Consider the following 26,769-nt stretch of genomic DNA (forward strand, 5'->3'; position numbering starts at 1 on the left):
AAGGCATGGGTAATTTACACATCTGTGAAGGCACCATTAATGCTGAATGGTCCGTACAGGTTTTGGAGCAACATATGTTGTCATCCAAGCAACGTTATCATGGACGCCCCTGCTTATTTCAGCAAGACAATGCCAAGCCATGTGTTACAACAGTGTGGTTTCGTAGTAAAAGAGTGCGGGTACTTTCCTGGCCCGCCTACAGTCCAGACCTGTCTCCCATCGAAAATGTGTGGCGCATTATGAAGCGTAAAATACGACAGTGGAGACCCCGGACTGTTGAACGACTAAAGCTCTACATAAAACAAGAATGGGAAATAATTCCACTTTCAAAGCTTCAACAATTACTTTCCTCAGTTCCCAAACACTTATTGACTGTTGTTAAAAGAAAAGGGGATGTAACACAGTGGTGAACATGCCCTTTCCCAACTACTTTGGCATGTGTTGCAGCCATGAAGTTCTAAGTTAATTATTATTTGCAAAAAAAAATGAAGTTTATGAGTTTGAACATCAAATATCTTGTCTTTGTAGTGCATTCAACTGAATATGGGTTGAAAAGGATTTGCAAATCATTGTATTCCGTTTGTTTACATCTAACACAATTTCCAAACTCATATGGAAACAGAGTTTGTTTTTGTATGTATATATATGTATATATATATATGTATGTGTATGTATAAAAATGTGTATATATACACACACATATGCGCAGCTGAGATTCTCACAATGTGTCGACTTTTTTCGTATAAAACATAAGACAATTTCTCATATTTGTTCTGTTCCTGTAATTTTTCAATATTTTCTTGTAAAATTATTATTTTTTATGCGAAATGGTGACATTTGGCATAAAAAATTCTGACTTTTATCACAATATTGCCCATTTTTTTGTTGTTCTTTTAAAACAATGACATATTTTGAGTAAAATGATGCCCTTTGTCATAATTTTGTGAAGTAAAATATCCGAATATTATTTTAATATTGCCAAAATGTCAAAATCTTCTTATAAAATTGTGACCTTTGTCGAGTAAATCTACGACTCCTTTTATAAAATTGCCAAAATTTTAAGCTTTTCTTATAAATCTGCGACTGTTATTGAGTAAATTCAAAATGTTATCGTTATATTGCACATAGGTTCAGTTTTTCTTTTAAAATCGTGACGAGCGTTGAGTAAAACTACGACTTTTAATATAATACTGTCAAAATTATACGTTTTTCTTGTGAAACTGTGACCTTTTTAGTGTGAAATGTCCAAGTCATTTTTCCCAAAAAGATTTTTTATATTTCCATAGTTTTGTGTATATTAATAATGTTGTAAATACAAATCTTTATATTAATAATGTTGTAAATACAAATCTTTATATATCTAGTAAGGGTGGTCCTAAAGAGGTAGGCATTTTTCAGAGATCTCAAGAAAGTAACAAATACAAATGTGTGTGTGTGTATGAATGTGTGTGTGCGTGTGTGTGTGTGTGTGTGTGTGTGTGTGTGTGTGTGTGTTGAAACACAAACGGATCTTTAGTGTACTTTATATTGTGACGCATATGTTTGCTGGTTTAGCATATTGGGACCGAATAAAACAAACGGCTACTTCAAATTGTGTTGCTGCAGCGTAGCTTTTCGCCACTAGATGGTGCCAACGCCTTTTTAAAACATTTTTATTACTACTGCTGCCTTTGATTTGTGGTCTGGAACATGGCACACAAAGAACTATCAGAAATGCAGCCAATATTACATACAGATAATGTGTAATGAGACATGCAAATAATTAAATACACAGAGGACATAAGTAAAGGAAATTAAATGAGGCATAATGATGCAATATGTACATACAGCTAGCCTAAATAGCATGTTAGTACTGATTAGCTTGCAGTCATGCACTGACCAAATATGCCTGATAAGCACTCCAGCAAATCAATAACATCAACAAAGCTAACCTATGTGTATTCACGCACAGCATATAACGTTTGGTGGACAAAACAAGACCAAGAAGGAGTGGCATAGAACTAGGCTGACCATATTCTGAAATCCCAAAAAGAGGACGCATACATGCGTGCCAAGGCGGGCAGCACGCCAAGGCCGGGAGTAGGTGAAAATTTGCCAATGATACTCGAACTTGCTTTATAAATATATTTATTTAAATAAAGTATTTTTTCTCCTCTGTTGACTGCTGTGTTGGCGCGAGGGATTTTTAAAATGGGGTCCCAGGGACCCCATCAAGTCATAAAAATGGGGTCCCACAGTAAATTTTTGGGGTCCCACTTTTTTGTAAGTGTTTTGAAAACAATTGATGAACGTATTCATTATCCTGTTGTATCTCACATTCTATATCGTGTTTTGGAAAAAGGTTGTCATAAACGTTACTTAATTCATTGAAAAAAAATGATATAAAAAGAAAAAACATGTGTATGCATATGTAAATGTATTCAGTTATATATTCACTTTCTTCTTTCCTTCATGAATCTAAACTTCACCGCTGCTGGTAGTTTTTTCTATGTTTTTATTTAATAAGTTGTAGGTGTATTTATTTCAGTATAAAAGTGTAAAAAGTGTTTTGCTTGGGTCATGAAATGGTGTGCCAGGGCATACATACATTTTATATTTAACGCTTAAATCTCTGGAGTCTACATCAACTTCAATTCTATCCCTCATTTCAAAATGTTTTAGTTTTTTTAAGTTGTTTTTTTCTTTGTTTGTTTTACGCCCTTTTTTTGTCAAACAAAACTATGTTTTTAATGGCAAACACACAAAATATGCAAAATCTTCCACCAAAAATATTTTTCTTTGTGTTATATTTGATGTGAAGTAATGGGAAGCTTGGATAGGTCAATCATTCATAATAACATTGATTTTGATTCAATATTATGTTTTGAGCAATGACAGTTTGAAAGAAAAAAAAACAGCTTTGTTTTATTAGTCAACATTGCAACTTTTTCTAAATTACATTTCACCTTTAATCTTTTTTATTTCACTTTTGTTATGTTTTAGTTTATTTTAATAGTATTTTTAGAATGTGCCGTGGGCCATTAAAACATTAGCTGTGGGCCGCAAATGGCCTCTTTGGCACACTTTTGACACCCCTGCTATAGATAAAACATTAAATCTGATAAATCTATGGCGTTTATCATAACACACAGTCACCATATCTGCTTCAGTAAACAATGACGGTGAGACGTCACTGTCAGCAATGCTAACTTCTTCAAAAGACTCATTTTGAACACTCCTCGCACATTAACACTTCAAAAGGCAAACAACTGCCCCGTTTTTTGACCTGCAAAGTATGTTTTTGAGGTGGAGGAGTCTGTTCGGGTGGTGGTTAGCTTGAAGCTAACAGCTAGCCTGTCTCCATCCTCGAACGATATGGATCCAGCAGGAGATAAAAGTGAAGTTTTCATGGACTCACAAATACTAAAATAACTCATTTACTGGAGTTAGAAATGTTGACTTTACACTCAATGTTTACCAAGAAGTCTATTTCCTTTTCCCGGCAAAACTCAAACCAACGCTTCCTGTCAATAGCGTCCCTTCCCTAACTTCCCCGAAAGTCCCGCCCCCCAGCCAAAGCCATTGGCTAACACCCCGTAGCCACCCGCTACAATATTTACAGCTAGAATTCACCAACTTCCGTATTACATTATATATATATATAAATATATATATAATATGTATATATATATATATATATATATATATATATATATATATATATATGTATGTATATGTGTGTGTGGGAAAAAAATCACAAGACTAATTCATCTCTACAGAACTGTTTCATGAGGGGTTCCCTCAATCATCAGGATATTTTAATGGAAGCATCCACATACAATGGTTTGTATAGGGCACCATATACAATGGTTTATATAGGGCACAGAGTGGGTGGATACAGGCACCCACCCACTCTGTGCCCTATATAAACCATTGTATGTGAATGCTTCCATTAAAATCTCCTGATGATTGAGGGAACCCCTCATGAAACAGTTCTGTAGAGATGAAGTAGTCTTGTGATTTTTCCCACACATACATATTGCGCTCTACCACGGTATCGAGCACTCTTCTCTGGATAATCCAATCAAGATATATATACATTATATATATATATATATATATATATATATATATATATATATATATATATATATATATATATATATATATGTACGGTAACTTAACCCTGGACCTACATTGAAAATACACGCAACCCTAATTCAAAATGCCGGACATTTGACGCATTTAAAAAAAAAAAACGCCCGGACACCCCGTACACCACCGCAAAAGAGGAAATGTCCGGGGAAAAGAGGACTTATGGTCAGCCTAATAAAACACGTCTATCCGTGGCAGCATCAGAGAAAGTTGTGCATGTAAACCAGGGGTCTCGAACTCAATTTACCTGGGGGCCACTGGATGCAGAAACTGGGTGAGGCTGGGCGGCAAGAAAAGATTTCTTAAAAAATCTAACATGCACTTTTTAATGAATTCACCTTCTATGAATGGCTTTCCCGCCCTAGCAACATACTTGCCGATCCTCACGATTTTTCCGGGAGACTCCTGAATTTCAGTGCACCTCCCGACAATCTACCGGTGCAACAATTTTCTCGAATTTGTCCCAATTTTCACAACATTATTTAGGGCTGCCGTCCCCTACAACAGTGGTTCTCAACCTTTTTTCAGTGATGTATTCCCTGTGAACATTTTTTTAATTCAAGTACCCCTTAATCAGAGCAAAGCATTTTTTGGTTGGGAAAAAAAGAGATAAAGAAGTAAAATAAAGCACTATGTCATCAGTTTATGATTTTTTAAATTGTATAACAGTGCAAAATATTGCTCATTTGTAGTGGTCTTTCTTGAACTATTTGGAAAAAAAGGTATAAAAAAAACTAAAAAACTTGTTGAAAAATAAACAAGTAATTCAATTACAAATAAAAAAATCTACACATAGAAGTAATCATCAACTTAAAATGCCAACTTTGGGGATTGTAATAGAGATCCATCTGGATTCATCAACTTCATTCTAAACATTTCTTCACAAAAAAAGAAATGTTTAACATCAATATTTATGGAACATGTCCACAAAAAAATCTAGCTGTCAACAATGAATATTGTATTGTTGCATATATTTTCACAGTCAATGAACCTATATTCATAAGTTGTTGAAGTGTTAATAAATACATTTATTGGGTATTTATGAATCTCATTTGTCCCTTGGCATACCTTCACGTACTCCCAGGAGTTTGCGCACTCTCGATATGAAGACTACAGCTCTACAGCTTGTCATCGCGCACACCTTAACATCACATAACCAAAAAGACAGCTATGTATCATATTATGTGAGACCTGTACAGAACAACGTTGGTGGCTGCAAGACGTACTTGCTCAACAACCATACAGGTCACACCGAGGTTGGCCGTATAAACAACTTTAACACTGTTACAAATATGCGCCACACTTTGAACCCACAGCAAACAAGAATGACAAGTACATTTTGGGAGAACATCCGCACCCTAACACAACTTAAACACAAGAGAAGAAATACCCAGAACACCTTGTAGCCCTAACTCTCCCGGGCTATTATATACTCCACCTTAACCGACGCAAGTAGGGAGGGTGGGGACGTGGGGGGTTGGTGGTAGCGTGGGTGTGTATATTGTAGCCCAGAAGAGTTAGGGCTGCATGTGTCAGGCTTGCTCCTGACAGTTTGTCTATGTTTTAGTTTTTTCCTCTGCATTTGTCTGTTTCCTGTGTTTAGTATTTCCTGTGTTTTAGTTCCTGTCAAGTGCTCTTAATTTGTCAGCTTCCTGTCTTGTTCCCTGAGTGCTGTGTCCTGTTTTCACTTAGCTGCGGCTGATTGGCATCTGGTCACACCTGATGTCAATCGGCCAGCTCCTATTTTACCTGCTATGTTCCTCCAGTCAGTGCTGGATCATTGTATTGTCGTTGCCACATATCACTCTTGTCGTGCTACCTGTCGTTTTGTTACATCTACTACATGTCATGCTACATTTTGTCCTGGTCGTCGTAGCGGTAAGCTGTTTTTGTTAGCCATGATCTATTTCCAGTTTTTCTGTTAGTTATCCTCTAGCTTCCATGCTAAAGTTCCTTTTTGTTTCTTGTTAGCTTCTACGCTAAAGGCCTTTTGTTTTTTATCCGCCCTTTGTTTGGTTTTGTCTTAGTATTTATATTAAAATCATGTTTGCTCACACCATGCCTGCCTCCATCTCTGCATCTTGGGGTTCGTCAACAACTAATAACCCTGACAGCATGGGATTCTGGGTATTAGTTCTGTTGTGTTTGTTGTATTACGGTGCGGATGTTCTCCTGAAATGTGTTTGTCATTCTTGTTTGGTGTGGGTTCACAGTCTGGCACATATTTGTAACAGTGTTAAAGTTTTTTTTTTTTTTTACGGCCACCCTCAGTGTGACCTGTATAGCTGTTGATCAAATATGTCTTGCTATAGCACATGTGCGTACTGCACAGCCAAATGCAACATACTAATAGGCTTGCACACTGTCTGTATAGGATGTAGAAGGCGCTATTGACAGTGACATTATGGCATCCCCTGAATAATGTTGTATGAGAAAAATCGGCAGAGAATTCGTAGAATGGATGCCCGGAAAGTCCCCTGGAAGGTTGGGAACCATAACAAGTATGACGCTGTCAAGCGCCGTTGATATTAAACTCACGGGCTGCACCAACATTAAATTGTCATATCAAAGTGCAGGCCACAAAATAACGTTGCATGTTTGAGACCCCTGAAAACTACGATGAGTTCGAGAAACGCTGAAATTAGTAGGACAAAACGGTGCTCACCAAATTCTCTCACTTAGGAATCAACTAGGAAAATTTGTGTCAGAAATTATATTAAAACAAAAAATATATTTTTGACTTCATCTTTTTCCATTTTTCACACATCTCTGAAAGAGGTCCAAGAAGCCCGTAGGGCGGCCCTAAAGAGCCGCATATGCTGAGGCCCGGTTTAAAGTCATGGTTGTATTGTGGGCTGTGTTGTGTTGAAATGATGTGTTTATTTCATGGTGAAGTCAATGGTTGACTGTTTTTTTTTTTAAATGCGGACAACATAGAGAACACGTTTTGTGGGACAGGCTGACGCATTAGTTGTCACGCTAGCTAATAATAGCAGAATTACTCTCCAAATCCTACTTAACCGCAGCAAACGTTTGTTCAGAGCCACACAGAAGGATTAGGAAACATGTGGAAAAGCCCCCCCTTTGCCAGCCTTTTAATGCTTCCTTCTTTTTCTTTTTTTTGTCTGCCTCGCTTATATTAATCACTTATCTCATTTTCTCTTCTCCATACTAAACTACTGCACTTTCACACTCAATCAGCACAAGAATGATGTCATGGGAAAAGCTGAACTGAAATGCTAACAGTTAGCATGCTAGCCATAAATAGTGAACAAATATATACATATATATCTTAGATCTGTTCCTGAAAAATAAACAACAAAAAAGCCAGCATTCTAATATGTTAAAGTTAATATGCTAACTGTTGGCATGTTTGAATTGGAATAAAGTGACTGAGGTGTAGACCTAAAATAGCAACAACAAAAGCTTATATGCTAAAGTTAACATGCTAAATGCATGTGTGAATTAAAAATGATACTTGCTTCTGAGGTATACACTTGGAAAAATGATCAAAAAATACTCGACAAAATACCAACCCCGTTTCCATATGAGTTGGGAAATTGTGTTGGATGTAAATATAAACGGAATACAATGATTTGCAAATCCTTTTCAACCCATATTCAGTTGAATATGCTACAAAGACAATGTATTTGATGTTCAAACTGATAAACCATTTTTTTTTGCAAAATAATCATTGACTTTAGAATTTGACGCAAGCAACACGTGACAAAGAAGTTGGGAAAGGTGGCAGTACATACTGATAAAGTTGAATTCTCATCAAACACTTATTTGGAACATCCCACAGGTGTGCAGGCTAATTGGGAAAAGGTGGGTGCCATGATTGGGTATAAAAGCAGCTTCCATGAAATGCTAAGTAATTCACAAACAAGGATGGGGTGAGGGTCACCAATTTGTAAGACAATTGTCAAACAGTTTTAGAACAACGAGCTATTGCAAGGAATTTAGGGATTTTACCATCTACGGTCCGTAAAATCATCAAAAGGTTCAGAGAATCTGGAGAAATCACTGCACGTAAGCGATGATATTACGGACCGTTGATCCCTTAGGCGGTGCTGCGTCAAAAATAGACATCAGTGTGTGAAGGATATTACCACATGGGCTCAGGAACATTCATAAAACAACTGTCAGTAACTACAGTTGGTTGCTACATCTGTAAGTGCAAGTTAAAACTCTACTATGCAAAGCAAAACCCGTTTATCAACAACACCAAGGAATGCCGCTGGCTTAGCTGGGCCCGAGCTCATCTAAGATGGACTGATGCAAAGTGGAAAAGTTTTCTGTGGTCTGACGAGTCCACATTCAAATTATATTTGGAAACTGTGGACGTGGTGTCCTCCGGAACAAAGAGGAAAATAACCATCCGGATTGTTATAGGCGCGAAGTGCAAAAGCCAGCATCTGTGATGGTATGGGGGTTTATTAGTGCCCAAGGCATGGGTAACTTACACATCTGTGAAGGGATCATTAATGCTGAATGGTCCATACAGGTTTTGGAGCAACTTATGTTGTCATCCAAGCAACGTTATTATGGACGCCCCTGCTCTTTTCAGCAAGACAATGCCAAGCCACATGTTACAACAGTGTGGTTTCGTAGTAAAAGAGTGTGGGTACTTTCCTGGCCCTCCTGCAGTCCAGACCTGTCTCCCATCGAAAATGTGTGGTGCATTATGAAGCGTAAAATACGACAGCGGAGACCCCGGACTGTTGAACGACTAAAGCTCTACATAAAAAAAAAATGGGAAAGAATTCCACTTTCAAAGCTTCAACAATCAGTTTCCTCAGTTCCCAAACGTTTGAGTGTTGTTAAAAGAAAAGGTGATGTAACACAGTGGTGAACATGCCCTTTCCTAACTACTTTGGCACGTGTTGCAGCCATGAAATTCCAAGTTTATTATTATTTGCAAAAAAAAAAATAAAGTTTATGAGTTTGAACATCAAATATCTTGTATTTTGTAGTGCATTCAACTGAATATGAGTTGAAAAGGATTTGCAAATCATTGTATTCCGTTTATATTTGCATCTAACACAATTTCCCAACTTATATGGAAACGGGGTTTGTATTTGACTCTGTGGTGTAGACAGGTAAAATTTGCAAAAAAGCTAGCATGCTCCAGTTATCATGCTAACAGTTAGCATGCGTCATGTAACCACATATTTGACTCTGAAGGTTTATACCTGCAGAATTGAGTAAGAAGCTAGCATACAAACAGTTAGCCAGCATCAAGTAGCATAAAATTTTACTCTGTGTACAGACAAAACTAGCTAAAAAGCTAAAATGTTTACAGTTAGCAAGTGCCAAGTAGCACATTTTTTAACTCAGAGCTGTATACGTGCAACATTAACTAAAATGCTAACAGTTAGCCAGCATCAAGTAACGCAGTATTTAACTCTGAGGTGTATATGTACAAAATTAGCCACAAAGCTAGCATGCTGACAGTTAGTCAACGTCAAGTAATCAAATATTTAACTCTGAGGTGTATACGTACAAAATTAAAGTACAATGATTGTCACACAAGCTAAAAATCTAAAATGTTAACAGTTGGCCAGCGTCATGTAGCACCTTTTTTAACTCTGAGCTGTAAAAGTGCGACATAAGCTAAAATGCTAACAGTTAGCCAGCATCAAGTAACACAATATCTAACTTTCAGGTGTATATGTACAAAATTAGCTAAAAATGTTAACAGTTAGCCAGCGTCAAGTACCACGTTTTTAAACTCCGAGCTGTATACGTGCAACATTAGCTAACAAGCTAGCATGCCAACCGTTAGTCAGCGTCAAGTAACAAAATATTTAACTCCGAGGTGTATACGTACAAAATTAGCTAAAAACAGTTAGTCAGCATCAAGTAGCACTTTTTTTTTAAACTCTGAGCTCTATGTCTGCAACATTAACTAAAAAGCTAGCCTGCTAACGGTTAGTCAGCATCAAATAACACTAAGAATGTCTCCGGGAACACACAGGATCCATTTTTAAATATGGACTTATGTTATGTGGGAAAAAATAGGTAAACAAAATCAAAATGCGGCCCTTATGTCACAGTACTATTTACTTGGCACCCTTGTATATGTACAACATTAGCTAAAAAGCTAATATGCTAACAGTTAGCCAGCATCAAGTAACTAAATATTTAACTCGGAGGTGTATATGTACAAAATTAGCTACAAATCTAACATGCTAACAGTTAGTCAGCGTTAAATAGCACATTTTTAAACTCTGAGCTCCATATGTGCAACATGAGCTAAAAAGCTAGCATGCTAACAGTTAGTCAGCATCAAGTAACACAATATTTAACTCTGAGGTGTATATGTACAAAATTAGCTAAAAAGCTCAAATATTAACAGCTAGTCAGTGTTAATTAGCATATTTTTTTAAACTCTGAGCTGTATACATGCAACATTAGCTAAAAAGCTAGCATGCTAACAGTTAGCGAGCATCAAGTAACACAATATTTAACTCTGCAGTGTATATGTACAAAAGAAGATAAAAAGCTTAAATATTAACAGTTAGCCAGCGTCATGTAGCAAATGTTTAAACTCTTAAGCCGTACACGTGTGACATTAACTAAAAAGATAGCATGCTAACAGTTACTCAGCGTCAAGTATCACAATTTTTAACTCTGAGCTGTATACGTGTGACATTAACTAAAAAGCAAACCATCTAACAGTTAGTCAGAATCAAGTGACAAAATATTTAATTCTCAGCTGTATACGCACAAAATTAGCTAAAAAGCTCAAATATTAACAGTTAGCCAGTGTCAAGTAGCACATGTTTTAACTCTGAGCCATATACGTGCAAAATTTGCTAAAAAGCTAACAGTTAGCCAGCATCAAGTAAAACAACATTTAACTCTGAGGTGTATACGTACAAAATTAGCTAAAAATGTTAACAGTTAGCCAGCATCAAGTAGATTTTTTTTTTAAACTCTGAGCTCTACACGTGCAACATTAACTAAAAAGCTAGCATGCTAACAGTTAGTCTGCGTCAAGTAGCACATTTTTTAACTCAGCTGTATATGTGCAACATTAGCTAAACAGCTAGCATGCGAACAGTTAGCCAGCATCAAGTAAAACAACATTTGTATACGTACAAAATTAGCTAAAAATATAAAATGTTAACAGTTTAAACAGTGACAAGTAGCACATTTAAAAAAAAAAACTCTTAGCTGTATATGTGCGACATTAACTAAAAAGTTAGCATGCTAACAGTTAGCCAGCATCATGTAACAAAATATTTAACTCTGTAATGTATATGTACAAAATTAGCTAAAGATCTCAAATATTAACAGTTAGCCAGCATCATTTGGCCTATTTTTTAACTCTGACTTGTGTACGTGCAACGTTAGCTAAAAAGCTAGCATGTTAACAGTTAGCCAGCATCAAGTAACAAAATATTTAACTCTAAGGTGTAAATGTACAAAATTAACTAAAAATATAAAATGTTAACAGTTAAACAATGACAAGTAGCACATTAAAAAAAAAAAAAAACTCTTAGCTGTATATGTGCGACATTAACTAAAAAGTTAGCATGCTAACAGTTAGCCAGCATCAAGTAAAACATTTAACTCTGAGGTGTATACGTACAAAAATTAGCTACAAATATAAAGTGTTAACAGTTAAAACAGTGACAAGTAGCACATTTAAAAAAAAAACTCTAGGCTGTATATGTACGACATTAACTAAAAAGTTAGCATGTTAACAGTTAGCCAGCATCAAGTAAAACAACATTTAACTTTGAGGTGTATATGTACAAAATTAGCTAAAAATAAAAAATTGTAACAATTAAAACAGTGACAAGTAGCACATTTTAAAAACAAAACTCTTAGCTGTATATGTGCGACATTAACTAACAAGTTAGCATGCTAACAGTTAGCCAGCATCAAATAAAACATTTACCTCTGAGGTGTATATGTGCAAAATTAGCTAAAAATATAAAATGTTAACAGTTAAACAGTGACAAGTAGCACATTTAAAAAAAAAACTCTTAGCTGTATATGTGCGACATTAACTAAAAAGTTAGCATGCTAACAGTTAGCCAGCATCAAGTGAAACAACATTTAAGTCTGAGGTGTATACGTACAATATTAGCTAAAAATATAAAATGTTAACAGTTATAACAGTGACAAGTAGCACATTTAAAAAAAAAAACTCTTAGCTGTATATGTGCGACATTAACTAAAAAGTGAGCTTGCTAACAGTTAGCCAGCATCAAGTAAAACAACATTTAACTCTGAGGTGAATACGTACAAAATTAGCTAAAAATATAAAATTTAACAGTTAAACAGTGACAAGTAGCACATTTTAAAAAAAAACCTCTTAGCTGTATATGTGCGACATTAACTAACAAGTTAGCATGCTAACAGTTAGCCAGCATCAAATAAAACATTTACCTCTGAGGTGTATATGTGCAAAATTAGCTAAAAATATAAAATGTTAACAGTTAAACAGTGACAAGTAGCACATTTTAAAAAAAAAACTCTTAGCTGTATATGTGCGACATTAACTAAAAAGTTAGCATGCTAACAGTTAGCCAGCATCAAGTGAAACAACATTTAAGTCTGAGGTGTATACGTACAAAATTAGCTAAAAATATAAAATGTTAACAGTTATAACAGTGACAAGTAGCACATTTAAAAAAAAAAACCTCTTAGCTGTATATGTGCGACATTAACTAAAAAGTGAGCTTGCTAACAGTTAGCCAGCATCAAGTAAAACAACATTTAACTCTGAGGTGAATACGTACAAAATTAGCTAAAAATATAAAATCTAACAGTTAAACAGTGACAAGTAGTACATTTAAAAAAAAAAAAACTCTTAGCTGTATATGTGCGACATTAACTAACAAGTTAGCATGCTAACAGTTAGCCAGCATCAAGTAAAACAACATTTACCCCTGAGGTGTGTATGTAAAAAAATTGCTAAAAATTTAAAATGTTAACAGTTAAACAGTGACAAGTAGCACATTTAAAAAAAAAAAACTCTTAGCTGTATATGTGCGTCATTAACTAAAAAGTTAGCATGCTAACAGTTAGCCAGCATCAAGTAACAAAATATTTAACTCTGTAATGTATATGTACAAAATTAGCTAAAAATCTCAAATATTAACAGTTAGCCAGCGTCATTTAGCATATTTTTCAACTCTGAGTTGTGTACGTGCAACGTTAGCTAAAAAGCTTGCATGGTAACAGTAAGCCAGCATCAAATAACAAAATATTTAACTCTGAGGTGTATATGTACAAAATTAGCTAAAAATATAAAATGTTAACAGTTAAACAGTGACAAGTAGCACATTTAAAATAAAAAAAAACTCTTAGCTGTATATGTGCGACATTAACTAAAAAGTTAGCATGCTAACAGTTAGCCAGCATCAAGTAAAACAACATTTACCTCTGAGGTGTATAAGTACAAAATTAGCTAAAAATATAAAATGTTAACAGATAAAACAGTGACAAGTAGCACATTTAAAAAAAAATCTCTTAGCTGTATATGTGCGACATTAACTAAAAAGTTACCATGCTAACAGTCAACCAGAATCAAGTAAAACATTTAACTCTGAGGTGTATACGTACAAAATTAGCTAAAAATAAAAAATGTTAACAGTTTAAACAGTGACAAGTAACACATTTTTTAAAAATCTCTTAGCTGTATATGTGCGACATTAACTAAAAAGTTATCATGCTGACATCTAGGCAGCATCAAGTAAAACAACATTTAACTCTGAGGTGTATACATACAAAATTAGCTAAAAATATAAAATGTTAACAGTTAAAACAGTGACAAGTAGCACATTAAAAAACAAAAAAAACAACTCTTAGGTGTATATGTGCGACATTAACTAAAAAGTTAGCATCCTAACAGTTAGCCAGCATCAAGTAAACAACATTTAACTCTGAGGTGTATACGTACAAAATTAGCTAAAAATATAAAATGTTAACAGTTAAAACAGTGACAAGTAGCACATTTTAAAAAAAACTCTTAGCTGTATATGTGCGACATTAACTAACAAGTTAGCATGCTAACAGTTAGCCAGCATCAAGTAACAACATATTTAACTCTGTAATGTATACGTACAAAATTAGCTAAAAATCTCAAATATTAACAGTTAGCCAGCATCAAGTAGCCCATTTTTAAACTCTGAGGTGTATATGTACAAAATTAGCTAAAAAGCTAGCATGCTAACAATTAGCCAGCGTCAGGTAACACTTAAAATGTCTTCCTGAACAAACAACATACATTTTAAAATATGGACTTATTTTACGTGGAAAAAATAGGCAAAATGTGGCTGTCATGTCACAGTACTATTTACTTGGCACCCGTTTAAATACTCATGACCACTAGGGGGCGATTTTGTATTGAATTTGCGGATTACAATGGGGAAGTAAAGTAGACCTATAGTCCCTGATGCAATTTCCTTCCTATCATTTCAGAATGCGGATGACACTCCTCGGCTTTAGCGTGGCAGAACGACGCTCCGCCGCGCACCAAAGGTCACGCCGAGCGCCCGCAGCAGCTAATTATGGAGGTCCGCAGTCCCGATGTTTGTGAAGGTAGCATGGCAACCGCATAAACCCTGCAGGGAGGCGAAGGGATGACTTTTCACGGCGGACGTGCATGAATCACACCTGCACACTGCGCCTCAACAGCCTCTTTAGTGGCAATCGATGAGGCCTTATGTACCTACGTGTGCCCAAACACACACACACACACACACACCTCCGAGTGCTTTTGTACAGAAATAGTTGTGAGAGTAGGAGGCAATGTCGGGAAAAAAGGAATCAAATATTGTATACATATTGCACGGCCAATTTAGTCATGACAAAGTCAGACTGCCGCATTTCTGCGTTGCCTAAAAGATGGCTGAAATGCACACGTTCATTATTTAAACACACACACACACACATACTCACACTCTTGTATTTCTGACTTTCTTGAGACCTCCAAATAAAGCCTACCCCTTTAGGACCACCCTTTCTAGATAAAAAAAGATTGGTCTTTACAACATTAATAATATATACATACTATGCAAATATAAAAAAGCTTGTTGTGAAAAATGAGTTGGAATTTCAAAAGACAAAGGTCACAATTTCACAAGAAAAACTTAGAATTTTGGCAGTATTATAATAAGTCATAATTTTACTCAACGCAAGTCGAAATTTTACAAGAAAAACTGAACGTTTGTGCAATGTTATGATAAAAGTTGGAATTTTACTCAATAACAGTCGCAGTTTTACAAGAAAAGCTTAGCATTTTTGGCAGTTTTATGAAAAGAGTCGTCATTTTGCTCGACAAAAATCACAATTGTATAAGAGAGCTTTTAACATTTTGGCAATCTTATAATAATAATCGGAATTTTACTTGGCAAAATTATGACAAACGTCATCATTTTACTCCAAAAATGTCACTGTTTTACAAGAACAACCAAAAAATTGGGAATATTGCGATAAGTCAGAATTTTTTATGACAAATGTCACCATTTTGCATCAAAAAGTAATACTTTTAAAATAAAAAGTCATAATTTTACGAGAAAATATTGAAATATTACAAAAACAGAAAGAATATGATAAATTGTTCGCAATTTTATAAGAAGTCGACATATTGTGAGAAAAAGAATGCTTTTAGTTATTTAGTTATTTTTATTTTTGTTAATTGTTTTTTAATATTCATTGTTCAACTTATGACACTATGTCTCTACATAAATTTTTTTTGTTTAGTTTTTTTAAATACATTTTGGCCAAAGGAGGCACTTCAATTTTTTACAAACACTTGTTATTTCATATGTTGACTTTTAAAACTGACAGTAATTTGAAAAATCCCTCCTTTTTGGGGACCACCCTAATTTTGATCAATTTCACCACCAGGGGTGTAAATGAGACATTCTCTATTAGATGCAATGGTTTTCCGTATTGGGACCATGATGTATGTCCTAACTTGTTCATCGGTCCTCATAATGACGGTACTTTTGGTTGTCTCTAGAAGGGTAGAAATATGAGAACACACACACACTTGTATTTCTGACTTTCTTGAGACCTCCAAATAAAGCCTACCCCTTTAGGACCACCCTTTCTAGATATATAAAGATTTATCTTTACAACGTTAAAAATATATACATACTATGCAAATATAAAAAAGCTTGTTGTGAAAAATGAGTCGGAATTTCACAAGATAAAGGTCACAATTTCACAAGAAAAACTTAGAATTTGGGCAGTATTATAATAAAAGTAATCATTTTACTCAACGCAAGTCGAAATTTTACAAGAAAAACTGAATGTTTGTGCAATGTTATGATAAAAGTTGGAATTTTACTCAATAACAGTCGCAGTTTTACAGGAAAAACTTAGCATTTTTGGCAGTTTTATGAAAAGAATCATTTCGCTCGACAAAAATCCCAATTGTATAAGAAAACGTTTAACATTTTGGCAATATTATAATAATAATTGGAATTTTACTTGGCAAAAATAGGACAAAGGTCATAATTTTACTCACAAAATGTCACTGTTTTACAAGAACAACAAAAAAATTGGCAATATTGCGATAAAAGTCAGATTTTTTTTAATGACAAATGTCACAATTATGAATCAAAAAGTAATACTTTAAATTAAAAAGTCATAATTTTACGAGGAAATATTGCAATATTACAGAAACAGAAAGAATATGAGAAACTTTTCGCAATTTTATAAGGAAGAAGTCGACACATTGTGAGAAAAAGACTGCTTTTAGTTATTTATTTATTTTTAAATTTTTTTATTGTTTTTTAGTATTCATTATTCAACTTATGACACTGTCTCTACATACATATATTTTTTTTTGTTTTTTTTAAATAAATTTTGGCCAAAGGGGGCACTTCAATTTTTTACACACACTTTTTATTTCATATGTTGACTTTTAAAACCAACACAGTCAATTTGAAAAATCCCTCCTTTTTGGGGACCACCCTACATTTGATAAATTTCACCACCAAGGGTGCAAATGAGACATTCTCTATTAGATGCAATGGTTTTCCGTATTGGGACCACGATTTGTGTCCTAACTGTTCATCGGTCTTTATAATGACGGTACTTTTTGATGTCTCTAGAAGGGTAGAAATACAAGAACACACACACTTGTATTTCTGACTTTCTGGAGACCTCCAAATAATTCTTACCCCTTCAGGACCACCCTTTCTAGATATATAAAGATTTGTCTTTACAACATTAATAATATATACATACTATGCAAATATAAAAAAGCTTGTTGTGAAAAATGAGTTGGAATTTCACATGATAAAGGTCACAATTTCAGAAGAAAAACTTAGAATTTGGGCAGTATTATAATAAAAGTCATCATTTTACTCAACGCAAGTTGAAATTTTACAAGAAAAACTGAACGTTTCTGCAATGTTATGTTAAAAGTTGGAATTTTACTTAATAACAGTCACAGTTTGGCAAGAAAAGCTTAGCATTTTCGGCAGTTTTATGAAAAGAGTCGTAATTTCGCTCGACAAAAATCCCAATTGTATAAGAAAACTTTTAACATTTTGGCAATATTATAATAATAATCGGAATTTTACTCAAACAATGTCACTGTTATACAAGAACAACAAAAAATTGGCAATATTGCGACTAAAGTCAGAATTTTTATGACAAATGGCACCATTTTGCATCAAAAAGTAATATTTTTAAATTAAAAAAGTCATAATTTTACGAGGAAATATTGCAATATTACAAAAACAGACAGAATATGAGAAATTGTTCGCAATTTTACAAGAAGTCGACATATTGTGAGAAAAAGACTGCTTTTAGTTATTTTTTTTATTTTTATTTTTGTTAATTGTTTTTTAATATTTATTATTCAACTTATGACACTATGTCTCTACATACATATATATGTTTTGTTTTTTTAAAGACATTTTGGCCAAAGGGGGCACTTCAATTTTTTACACACACTTGTTATTTCATATGTTGACTTTTAAAACTGACACAGTCAATTTGAAAAATCCCTCCTTTTTGGGGACCACCCTAATTTTGATAAATTTCACCACCAGGGGTGCAAATGAGACATTCTCTATTAGATGGAAGGGTTTTCCGTTTTGGGACCACGATTTGTGTCCTAACTTGTTCATCGGTCCTCATAATGACGGTACTTTTTGATGTCTGCAGAAGGGTAGAAATACAAGAACACACACACGCTCATTAGCCAACATCCCGCAAGGATAAACGCTGTTTTCTGCACTTAATCCCACAGAGTCCCAGTGCAGTGACACAGAGTACTCAGTACTGGATCACAACACCAACACACACTAGGTTTATTACTTCAACATGTTGTTATGCTTTCCTCTCTTTCTAACATGATCATTTGTTAATGTGCCTCATTTTTTGGTATTACTCTGTAAGTCGGGCTAACTAGAATAGTGCAACACAAATACCGTATTTTACGGACCGTAGGGCGCACCGGATAATAAGGCGCACTGCCGATGAATGGTCTATTTTTTATATTTTTTCATATAAAAGGCGCACTGGATTACAGGGTGCATTGAAGGGGTCATATTATTTTATTATTTTTGTAAACTGAAAACACTTCCTTGTGGTCTACATAACATGTGATGGTGGTTATTTGGTTAAACATGTTGCATAGATGATGTTTTACAGATCATCTTCAAGTCGCTTTCTGACAGTCGCTTCAGGATGCGCCGTTTTGTCGTTGGGTGTTGCATTTTGGAAGTCTGAGCTTTCCACGGAGCAAGCTCATTCTAGCCGTCAGGTTCGGGTGTAATGGGTGGGAGGTGTTGTCCATAATAGCTAGGAGCTTTGCTAGACTTCTCCTCTCTGACACCACCGCGTCCCCCGCTCTCAGTCCGCTGCCCCAGAATGCCACGGCGTACAAGAACCACCGATTAGTAAAACATCTTTAACATCTTTGTACAGACGTTGAAGGATCCTAGCCTCCTGAAGTAGAGGCAACTCTGACCCTTCATGTAGAATGCCTCAGCGTGTTTTGACCCATTCAGCTGAGGTATTTATAATCCTCAACCATGTCCACATCGATACCTCCATCAGGGGTCGCCAGAGTACTCCTCCTCCTTCCTAGGTCCACAACCAGCTTCTTGGTCTTCGTCACATTCAGCTAGAGGTGGTTCTTTCCACACCATTTGACAAAGTCCTCCACCAGTGACCTCTATTCTTCCTCATCACCATCTTTCATACACCCCACTATCGCAGAAACATCAGAAAATTTCTGAAGGTGATGATGGGCTTTACCAAAAAGCTCCACTTTAGTCTCATCTGTCCACAGGACGTTCTCTCAGGAGGATTTTGGCTTCCTCATGTCAGTTTTTGCAAACTCCCGTCTTTTTTATGTCTCTGTCAGCAGCAGGGTCCTCCTGGATCTCCTACCATAGCGTCTCTTTTCACTGAGATGGCGACGGATAGTGCGAGCTGACACTGTCTGCAGGCCAGCTTGACTTTGTTTGGAAGTGGATCGAGGTTCTTTATCCACAATTCTAACAATCCTCTGTTAGTCTTTCATCAATGTTTCTCTTCTGTCCACGTCCAGGGAGGTTAGCTACAGTGCCGTGGGCTTTGAACTTCTTCTTCTTTTTTGTAACGTCAGATGTCCAACTCGGTGTCGCGTAGTCATACATGCTAGATATGCGCGGTTTGCGGTCTCATCCGCGGAGTCCGCGGGTAAACCGCGGGTCGGGCGGTTGACATGACGAAAAAATAGATTTTAATTAGATTCAGGCGAGTGGCGGTTGAACTATCCGGAGACATTTGATATACATGGTTCTGGGATCGGTATCCTTTGCCATTCAAAGAGCCACTTAAGACCTGTGTCATAAAGCGAAGAAGTCAATAGGAGACGCTATTATTCTCTTGAATGACTACCGGCAGTCACCCAGATATTAAATATTAAATATTAGTGCGTGCTATGAAGCCATTGGCTTTGTCGCCTTCTACATCATACACGATCTGCTTGTCAGTCCAGCATCATGTTGTGTGTGGCGTCCGCGGCAACACGCACACGGCTGAAAGGCATACTGGGTGACACAGAGTACACTAATGGTTGTGATATAAACAATTTTAACACTCTTAGTAATATGCACCAGGCTTTGAGCCACACCAATTAAGAACGACAAACACATTTCGGGAGAACATCTTCACAGTAACACAACATAAACGCAACACAACAAATACCCATAATCCTTTGTATTCATGACACTTCCTGACTATTTTATACACCCCACTGATGGTTGTGCGTCGGTAAGGTGGGCGGGGTTGTGGGCGCGGGGGTGTAAAATATATTCAGGAATGTGTCATGAATACAAAGGATTATGGGTATTAGTTATGTTGCGTTTATGTTGTGTTACTGTGAGGATGTTCTCCCGAAATGTGTTTGTCAATCTTGTATTGTGTGGCTTCATAGCGTGGCGCATATTAGTAAGTGTTAAAGTTGTTTATATCACAACCATCAGTGTACTCTGTATCACCCAGTATCCCTTTCAATCTCATACATGTGATTGCGGAAGCTGCATACAACATGTTGCAGGGCTAACAATCGGTTCGTACATGTTGTTGAAGGTGTCTAAGGCAATGGCTTCACAGCACGCCCATATTCTTGTCATCAGGATGAACGCTATTGGATTGTCGCGAGAACATTAGCGGCTCCAATTGACTACACTACTCTGTGAAACAGTTTTAAATAGCTCTGTGAGTGGTAAAGGTGGCCAACCTCTGATGTAATTCAGCGGGCGGTTGGCGGGCGGGTACGGTCCCGATAAAATGTTGGTTCGGGTAGACGGCGGGTGGATGACGATTTTGGTGAGGCGGATGCAGATGATATAATTGCCTATCCGCGCATCTCTAATACCCGCATCTCTGGTCATAGGTGGAAGAGGCTGGCTTCCGAGGGCGGTCCATATAAGGAGCAGATGTTAATTATATGGTCGGCGTTCTGCTCAGGGTCACCACAGTTGCATGCCGCACTGTCCGCCAAGCCCCACATCTTCATTGATGACCCAAAGCGACCGACCCCAGTCCATAGACGGTTCAGCATGGGTCATTGCTGGTGTGGTAGGTCGTCTCCTCCGATTGCACCATTTCCTGGGTCCCAAATGTAGCGGTGGACTCCTGTTTCCCAGCTGCTGTTTCTTGAACTTCATTGCGCACTGTACACAGAGGAACATTTAGATCTCTGGAGATTGACTTATAGCCTTCAGAATTGATTAACCATGAATTGATTAATGTGGACCCCGACTTAAACAAGTTGAAAAACTTATTCGGGTGTTACCATTTAGTGGTCAATTGTACGGAATATGTACTGTACTGTGCAATCTACTAATAAAAGTATCAATCAATCAATCAAAGATTGTCCATGCTTTTCCACAATCTTGAGTCTCAAATCTTCTGAGAGTTATTTGCTCTTCTTTCCTTTTTCCATGCTCAGTATGGTACATACAACACAAAGGTTGAGTCAACTTTTATCCATTTTAATTGGCTGCAAGTGTGATATCTACAGTACATTGCAAGCACCTGCTACTTGCTACAGGTGACTTTAATTACAAATCAAAGGAGCATCACATGCTTAGAATACAACTGTTTTGTACAATTTTGAAAAGGTGCCAATTTTATCCAGTCCATTCTTGGAGCTTGGTGTAAAATAATATCAGGGGACGGCGTGGCGCGGTTGGGAGAGTGACCGTTCCAGCAACCTGAGGGTTCCTAGTTCGATCCTCACCTTCTATCAACCTCGTCACATCCTTGAGCAAGACACTTCACCCCTGCTCCTGATGGGTCGTGGTTAGGGCCTTGCATGGCAGCTCCCGCCATCAGTGTGTGAATGTGTTGGTGAATGGGTGAATGTGGAAATATATAACTTATACCTCAGAATTATATGGCGCTTTTCTAAACACTCAGAGAAGTGGGACTCAACATTCATTCACACCTGGTGGTGGTAAGCTACATCAGTAGCCACAGCTGCCCTGGGGTAGACTGACGGAAGCATGGCTGCCAGTTTGCGCCCACGGCCCCTCCGACCACCACCTATCATTCATTCATTCACCAGTGTGAGCGGCACCGGGGGCAAAGGGTGAAGTGTCCTGCCCAAGGACACAACGGCAGCGATTTTTTGGATTTTTTGGTTTCTGGCCGGCCGCTCTACCCACTACGCCAGGGGTGCCCATTACGTCGATCGCGAGCTACCAGTCGACCGCGGGGGTGTGTCAGTCGATCTCGAGCCAAGCTTTTAAAAAAAAATAGACCTAAAAATTAGTGATCATCAATCTTCACCAAGACGTCACTTAAATTACATTCACGGTACCGGAGGGTCTTGTGAGATGACGCTGGCTGCTACAAGATCATTAATATTAAAATATGATCGAGAGGAAGGCGAGAAACACTTTTTATTTCAACAGACTCTCGCGCCGTACCTTCCGTCAAAACTCTAAAGGCCGACTGCACATTTCCTATCTTCACAATAAAAGCCCTGCTTCATGCTGCCTGCGCTAACTAAATACCGAGTCTCGGAAAACTGGCGTGAACAAGCGATCCCTCAGAAAGCTGGCGTGCACATCACTTGTGCACGCCAGCTTTCCGAGACTCTTATTTTGTTAGCGCAGGCAGCATGAAGCAGGGCTTTTATTGTGAAGATAGGAAATGTGCAGTCGGCCTTTAGAGTTTTGACGGAAGGGACAGCGCGAAAGTCTGTTGAAATAAAAAGTGTTTCTTGCCTTCCTCTCTGTCATTCTTTCATAATAATGAACTGGCAGCAGCCAGCGTCATCTCACAAGACCCTTGGGTGCCGTGAATGTCAATCAAGCAAGCTATGGAATTTGCCGCCAATGTTTTTCTTGTAAAGTATATGGAAGCTGGATGAATTAGATGCCAAAAACCAACCACTTTCATGTGGTATTGTACAGAAAGGACAACTTTTTTTCTCCTCCATTTGAAAATGTGGGCGTTGTCATCATTACTGTCTGATTCCAATCAATGCAAGTCATCAGAATCAGGTAATACACCAACTTATATTCTTGTCTTCGTGAAACAAAGACATCTATATGTGTTACACATGCTTGTATTATCATTAAACACATTTAACTTGTTTACAAAAATGTCTCTTTCATAAATAAATAAATATAAATGATATCTATAAATGAGATAGATCGCCTCGAGTTGGTCAATTGAAAAGTAGCTCGCCTGCAGAAAAAGTGTGGGCACCCCTGCACTACGCCATACTGCCCCTGATAGTGTCAAAGCGCTTTGAGTACCTTTAAGGTAAAAAAAAAAAAAAGCGCTATACAAGTATGACCCATTTACCAATTGGCTATTTTTGGTGTTTTTTGTGTTGTTCCAGTGCAAAAAATTCATATATAAATAAACATGTGACCACCAAAGCATTAGTAATTTCAACAATTTTCTTGGAGAAGTGGTGCTTTAAAAAAAAAAAAAAGCCCAAAGATTTTATTAATTAAACTGTGTAAACATTTTGTATCAAAATTCAATTTGAAGCGTAAAATAGAATACATAGTAAATATATAATAAATCGGGGGCAGCACGGTGGGAAAACAGGGGTTAGTGCATGTGCCTCACAATACGAAGGTCCTGAGTTCAATCCCGGGCTCGGGATCTTTCTGTGTGGAGTTTGCACATTCTCCCCGTGACTGCGTGGGTTCCCTCCGGGTACTCCGGCTTCTTCCCACTGCCAAAAACATGCACCTGGGGATAGGTTGATTGGCAACACTAAATTGGCCCTAGTGTGTGAATGTGAGTGTGAATGTTGTCTATCTGTGTTGGCCCTGCGATGAGGTGGCGACTTGTCCAGGTTGTACCCCGCCTTCTGCTCGAATGCAGCTGAGATAGGCTCCAGCACCCACCGCTACTCCAAAAGGGACAAGCGGTAGAAAAAATGGATGTATGGATAATAACTTGGTGCGCCAGAAACCAAGTTATGACTCTGAGGCACACAGTCAGCATGTGTCATGTACTGGGTTATATTATTTGGAGGTATTATAGGTAGGCTACAAAATTGGCAAAAACAAAGTTCATATGCAAGTTTAACAAGACAAAATGTACAAAGCAGCACATCTCTGCCTCATGTTATTAAAGTGGAATCTGAGTGCTATTTAAAAATGCTCTCCACTTGCTTTACATCGGGAAATACATACATTGAATTTTAATGGTGATGAGTCACAGTTACATCAGTGTGGGTGAAGTGTTTTGCCCAAGGACACAATGGCGGAAGCTGGATTTAGAACCGGGAACCCTTATTTTTCTGTACAGCCGCTCTACACGCTTTTCCACACCACCAATACCTATCTACCTGCTTAACCGTAGGTAAAGGTACTACAATTTCCAATGCTTGCAGGACGTACAAAGTATTTAAATACACATTTTAGATGAACCAATTGTTGAAACCGTGAGTCTGGATAGTTTGTTGAAAAGCTAGTGTCCTCGATAATTAACATGTTTAAGGCTATGAAGTGAAACAACGTTTTGCTCGGCGCAGACAAAAAGTACCCAACTTCACATTGAGTTGTGAATGATTTTGATTGGCTATCCAAAATGGCTCTTACAGTAAAGGAGACTGAGACAATGTTCAATTAAAAACAAAAGTCTTGGATAAATTCAATAGTGATGTTTGGTTGAAACCTCATGAGTCGTTTAATCGTTGAAACCAGTTGGTTTGAGATTTTCTCCACGGCATCAATAAATGCCTTTGAATGGTTGAATGTAAAACTACAAACAGCTGAATCCTGACTGCATAATGTGTAAGATTTTGAATTGTTGCATCTGTGATATCACATCCTTTCTTAATAAGTGGAGAACCAGCCTGCTTGAACCATACCATTGCGCCACTCGTACCATTCTAAGTTACGGTTTGGTTATGGCGACTTCTGCTATCTGGGTATTTTATGACACACATGAGCCACATCATGTCTTTATTAAAGAATACCATCATTTCTTTTAGCAATACTTGCAAATAGACCAGCAGCATGTCACAGACACACACACCCACATGTTATCATTTGGAATGTGGACCACGTTTTTGATCATCGCTTGTAGCAGGGGTCACCAACCTTTTTGAAACCAAGAGCTACTTCTTGGGTACTGATTAATGTGAAGGGCTACCAGTTTGATACACACTTAAATAAATTGCCAGAAATAGCCAATTTGCTCAATTTACCTTTAACTCTGTTATTATAAATAATTAATGATATTTATCTTTGTGGAAACACTGATCATCTTAATGATTTCTCACAATAAATATATATTTTTGATGACATGTTTTAAATAGGTTAAAATCCAATCTGCACTTTGTTAGAATATATAAAAAATTGGACCAAGCTATATTTTTAACGAAGACAAATCATTATTTCTTCTACATTTTCCAGATTTCTTTTTCTTTAAAGAAATTCAAAACACTTTGAAATAAGATTTAAATTTGATTCTACAGATTTTCTAGATTTACCAGAATATTTTTTTGTAATATTAATCATAATAAGTTTGAAAAAATATTTCAAAAATATTTTTCGTTGAAAAAACAGAAGCTAAAATGAAGAATTAAATTAAAATGTATTTATTATTCTTTACAATAAAAAAAAAAATAATTTACTTGAACATTGGTTTAAATTGTCAGGAAAGAAGAGGAAGGAATTTAAAAGGTAAAAAAATATGTGTTTAAAAATCCTAAAATCATTTTTAAGGTTGTATTTATTCTCTAAAATTGTCTTTCTGAAAGTTATAAGAAGCAAAGTAAAAAATAAATGAATTTATTTAAACAATTTTCAAATTCTATTTGAGTTTTGTCTCTCTTAGAATTAAATATGTCAAGCAAAGCGAGACCAGCTTGCTTGTAAATAAATACAATTTAAAAAAATACATGCAGCTCACAGGTGAGCGAAAGCAGTACCAGCTGCAGCCCGATGAGGGGGCTGCTGTGCAAATGTCTCACACTCAAACTAACCAGCTATCATGTTTTATGGGCCAAAGCTTAAAAAATCCCTTAGGCCTCTTCAAAATGGATCTGACTATTATTTAAAAAGTTTTCCCTTTAGGGAACCTGTTTTTTGTCCCCATACTGTCAGAGGTCCCCCTAAAGGTGACTGTGTAAAGAGAACAATGTCCCCATTATGTAAGCATTGCCAGAATACACACACACACTTCTCCTCCACTTCCATTTCACAGCACCTTAAGTCCTCTCTGAGGCCTGCAGCTCTGCAGTGACCCAGCAGATGGATGCTGATGGATAATTGACTTACTCACTCCCTCCAACTGTGTAGCAATGCATACATTTATACGATCACTCTTATTATATTATACAGGAGCGCACGTGGGTAAATACGCTAATCTTCCGCTGTGTCACCCTCTCCTTTTAGCAGTCGGTTTAAAAGGGAAAATCCCTACCGGTTGGGTAAGACACGTGAGGGGGCGGGGCTTTGGTGATGACATGTGATATCCTCCTGAGAACGGTGTGTCCTCTGCAATGGACATTTGTTTTGCATCCGACAAGAGGATAAAGTCAGACAAACGTCCACTGCAGAGGACGCCAGTCACCAAGAGGCTATAGCGTGCATCACCATGGCAACAGGAGCATAAGTAAACACAGGGGACAAGAGTGACAGTGTGGTAATACTGTGTTGTTGCACCTTC

General features: G+C 37.0%; 1 protein-coding gene and 1 long non-coding RNA gene across 3 annotated transcripts in view; one reads left to right on the forward strand and one right to left on the reverse strand.

The window, feature by feature from the left end:
* LOC133540016 (uncharacterized) overlaps positions 1–21,246 on the forward strand; it is a 34,724-nt gene extending 13,478 nt beyond the window's left edge. The window contains exons 1-3 of one of the 2 annotated variants that reach the window (XR_009803526.1): positions 5,910–6,012; positions 14,578–14,697; positions 21,011–21,246. This is a non-coding gene — a long non-coding RNA (uncharacterized LOC133540016). Of the gene's footprint in view, positions 1–5,909; positions 6,013–14,577; positions 14,698–21,010 lie in introns of those variants that run through there. The other variant, XR_009803525.1, reaches the window with a different exon arrangement.
* smap2 (small ArfGAP2) overlaps positions 1–26,769 on the reverse strand; it is a 61,566-nt gene that overhangs the window by 18,652 nt on the left and 16,145 nt on the right. The window lies entirely within an intron of this gene.

The sequence above is a fragment of the Nerophis ophidion genome, linkage group LG21, assembly GCF_033978795.1.
Source record: "Nerophis ophidion isolate RoL-2023_Sa linkage group LG21, RoL_Noph_v1.0, whole genome shotgun sequence".
Lineage (NCBI taxonomy): Eukaryota > Metazoa > Chordata > Actinopteri > Syngnathiformes > Syngnathidae > Nerophis > Nerophis ophidion.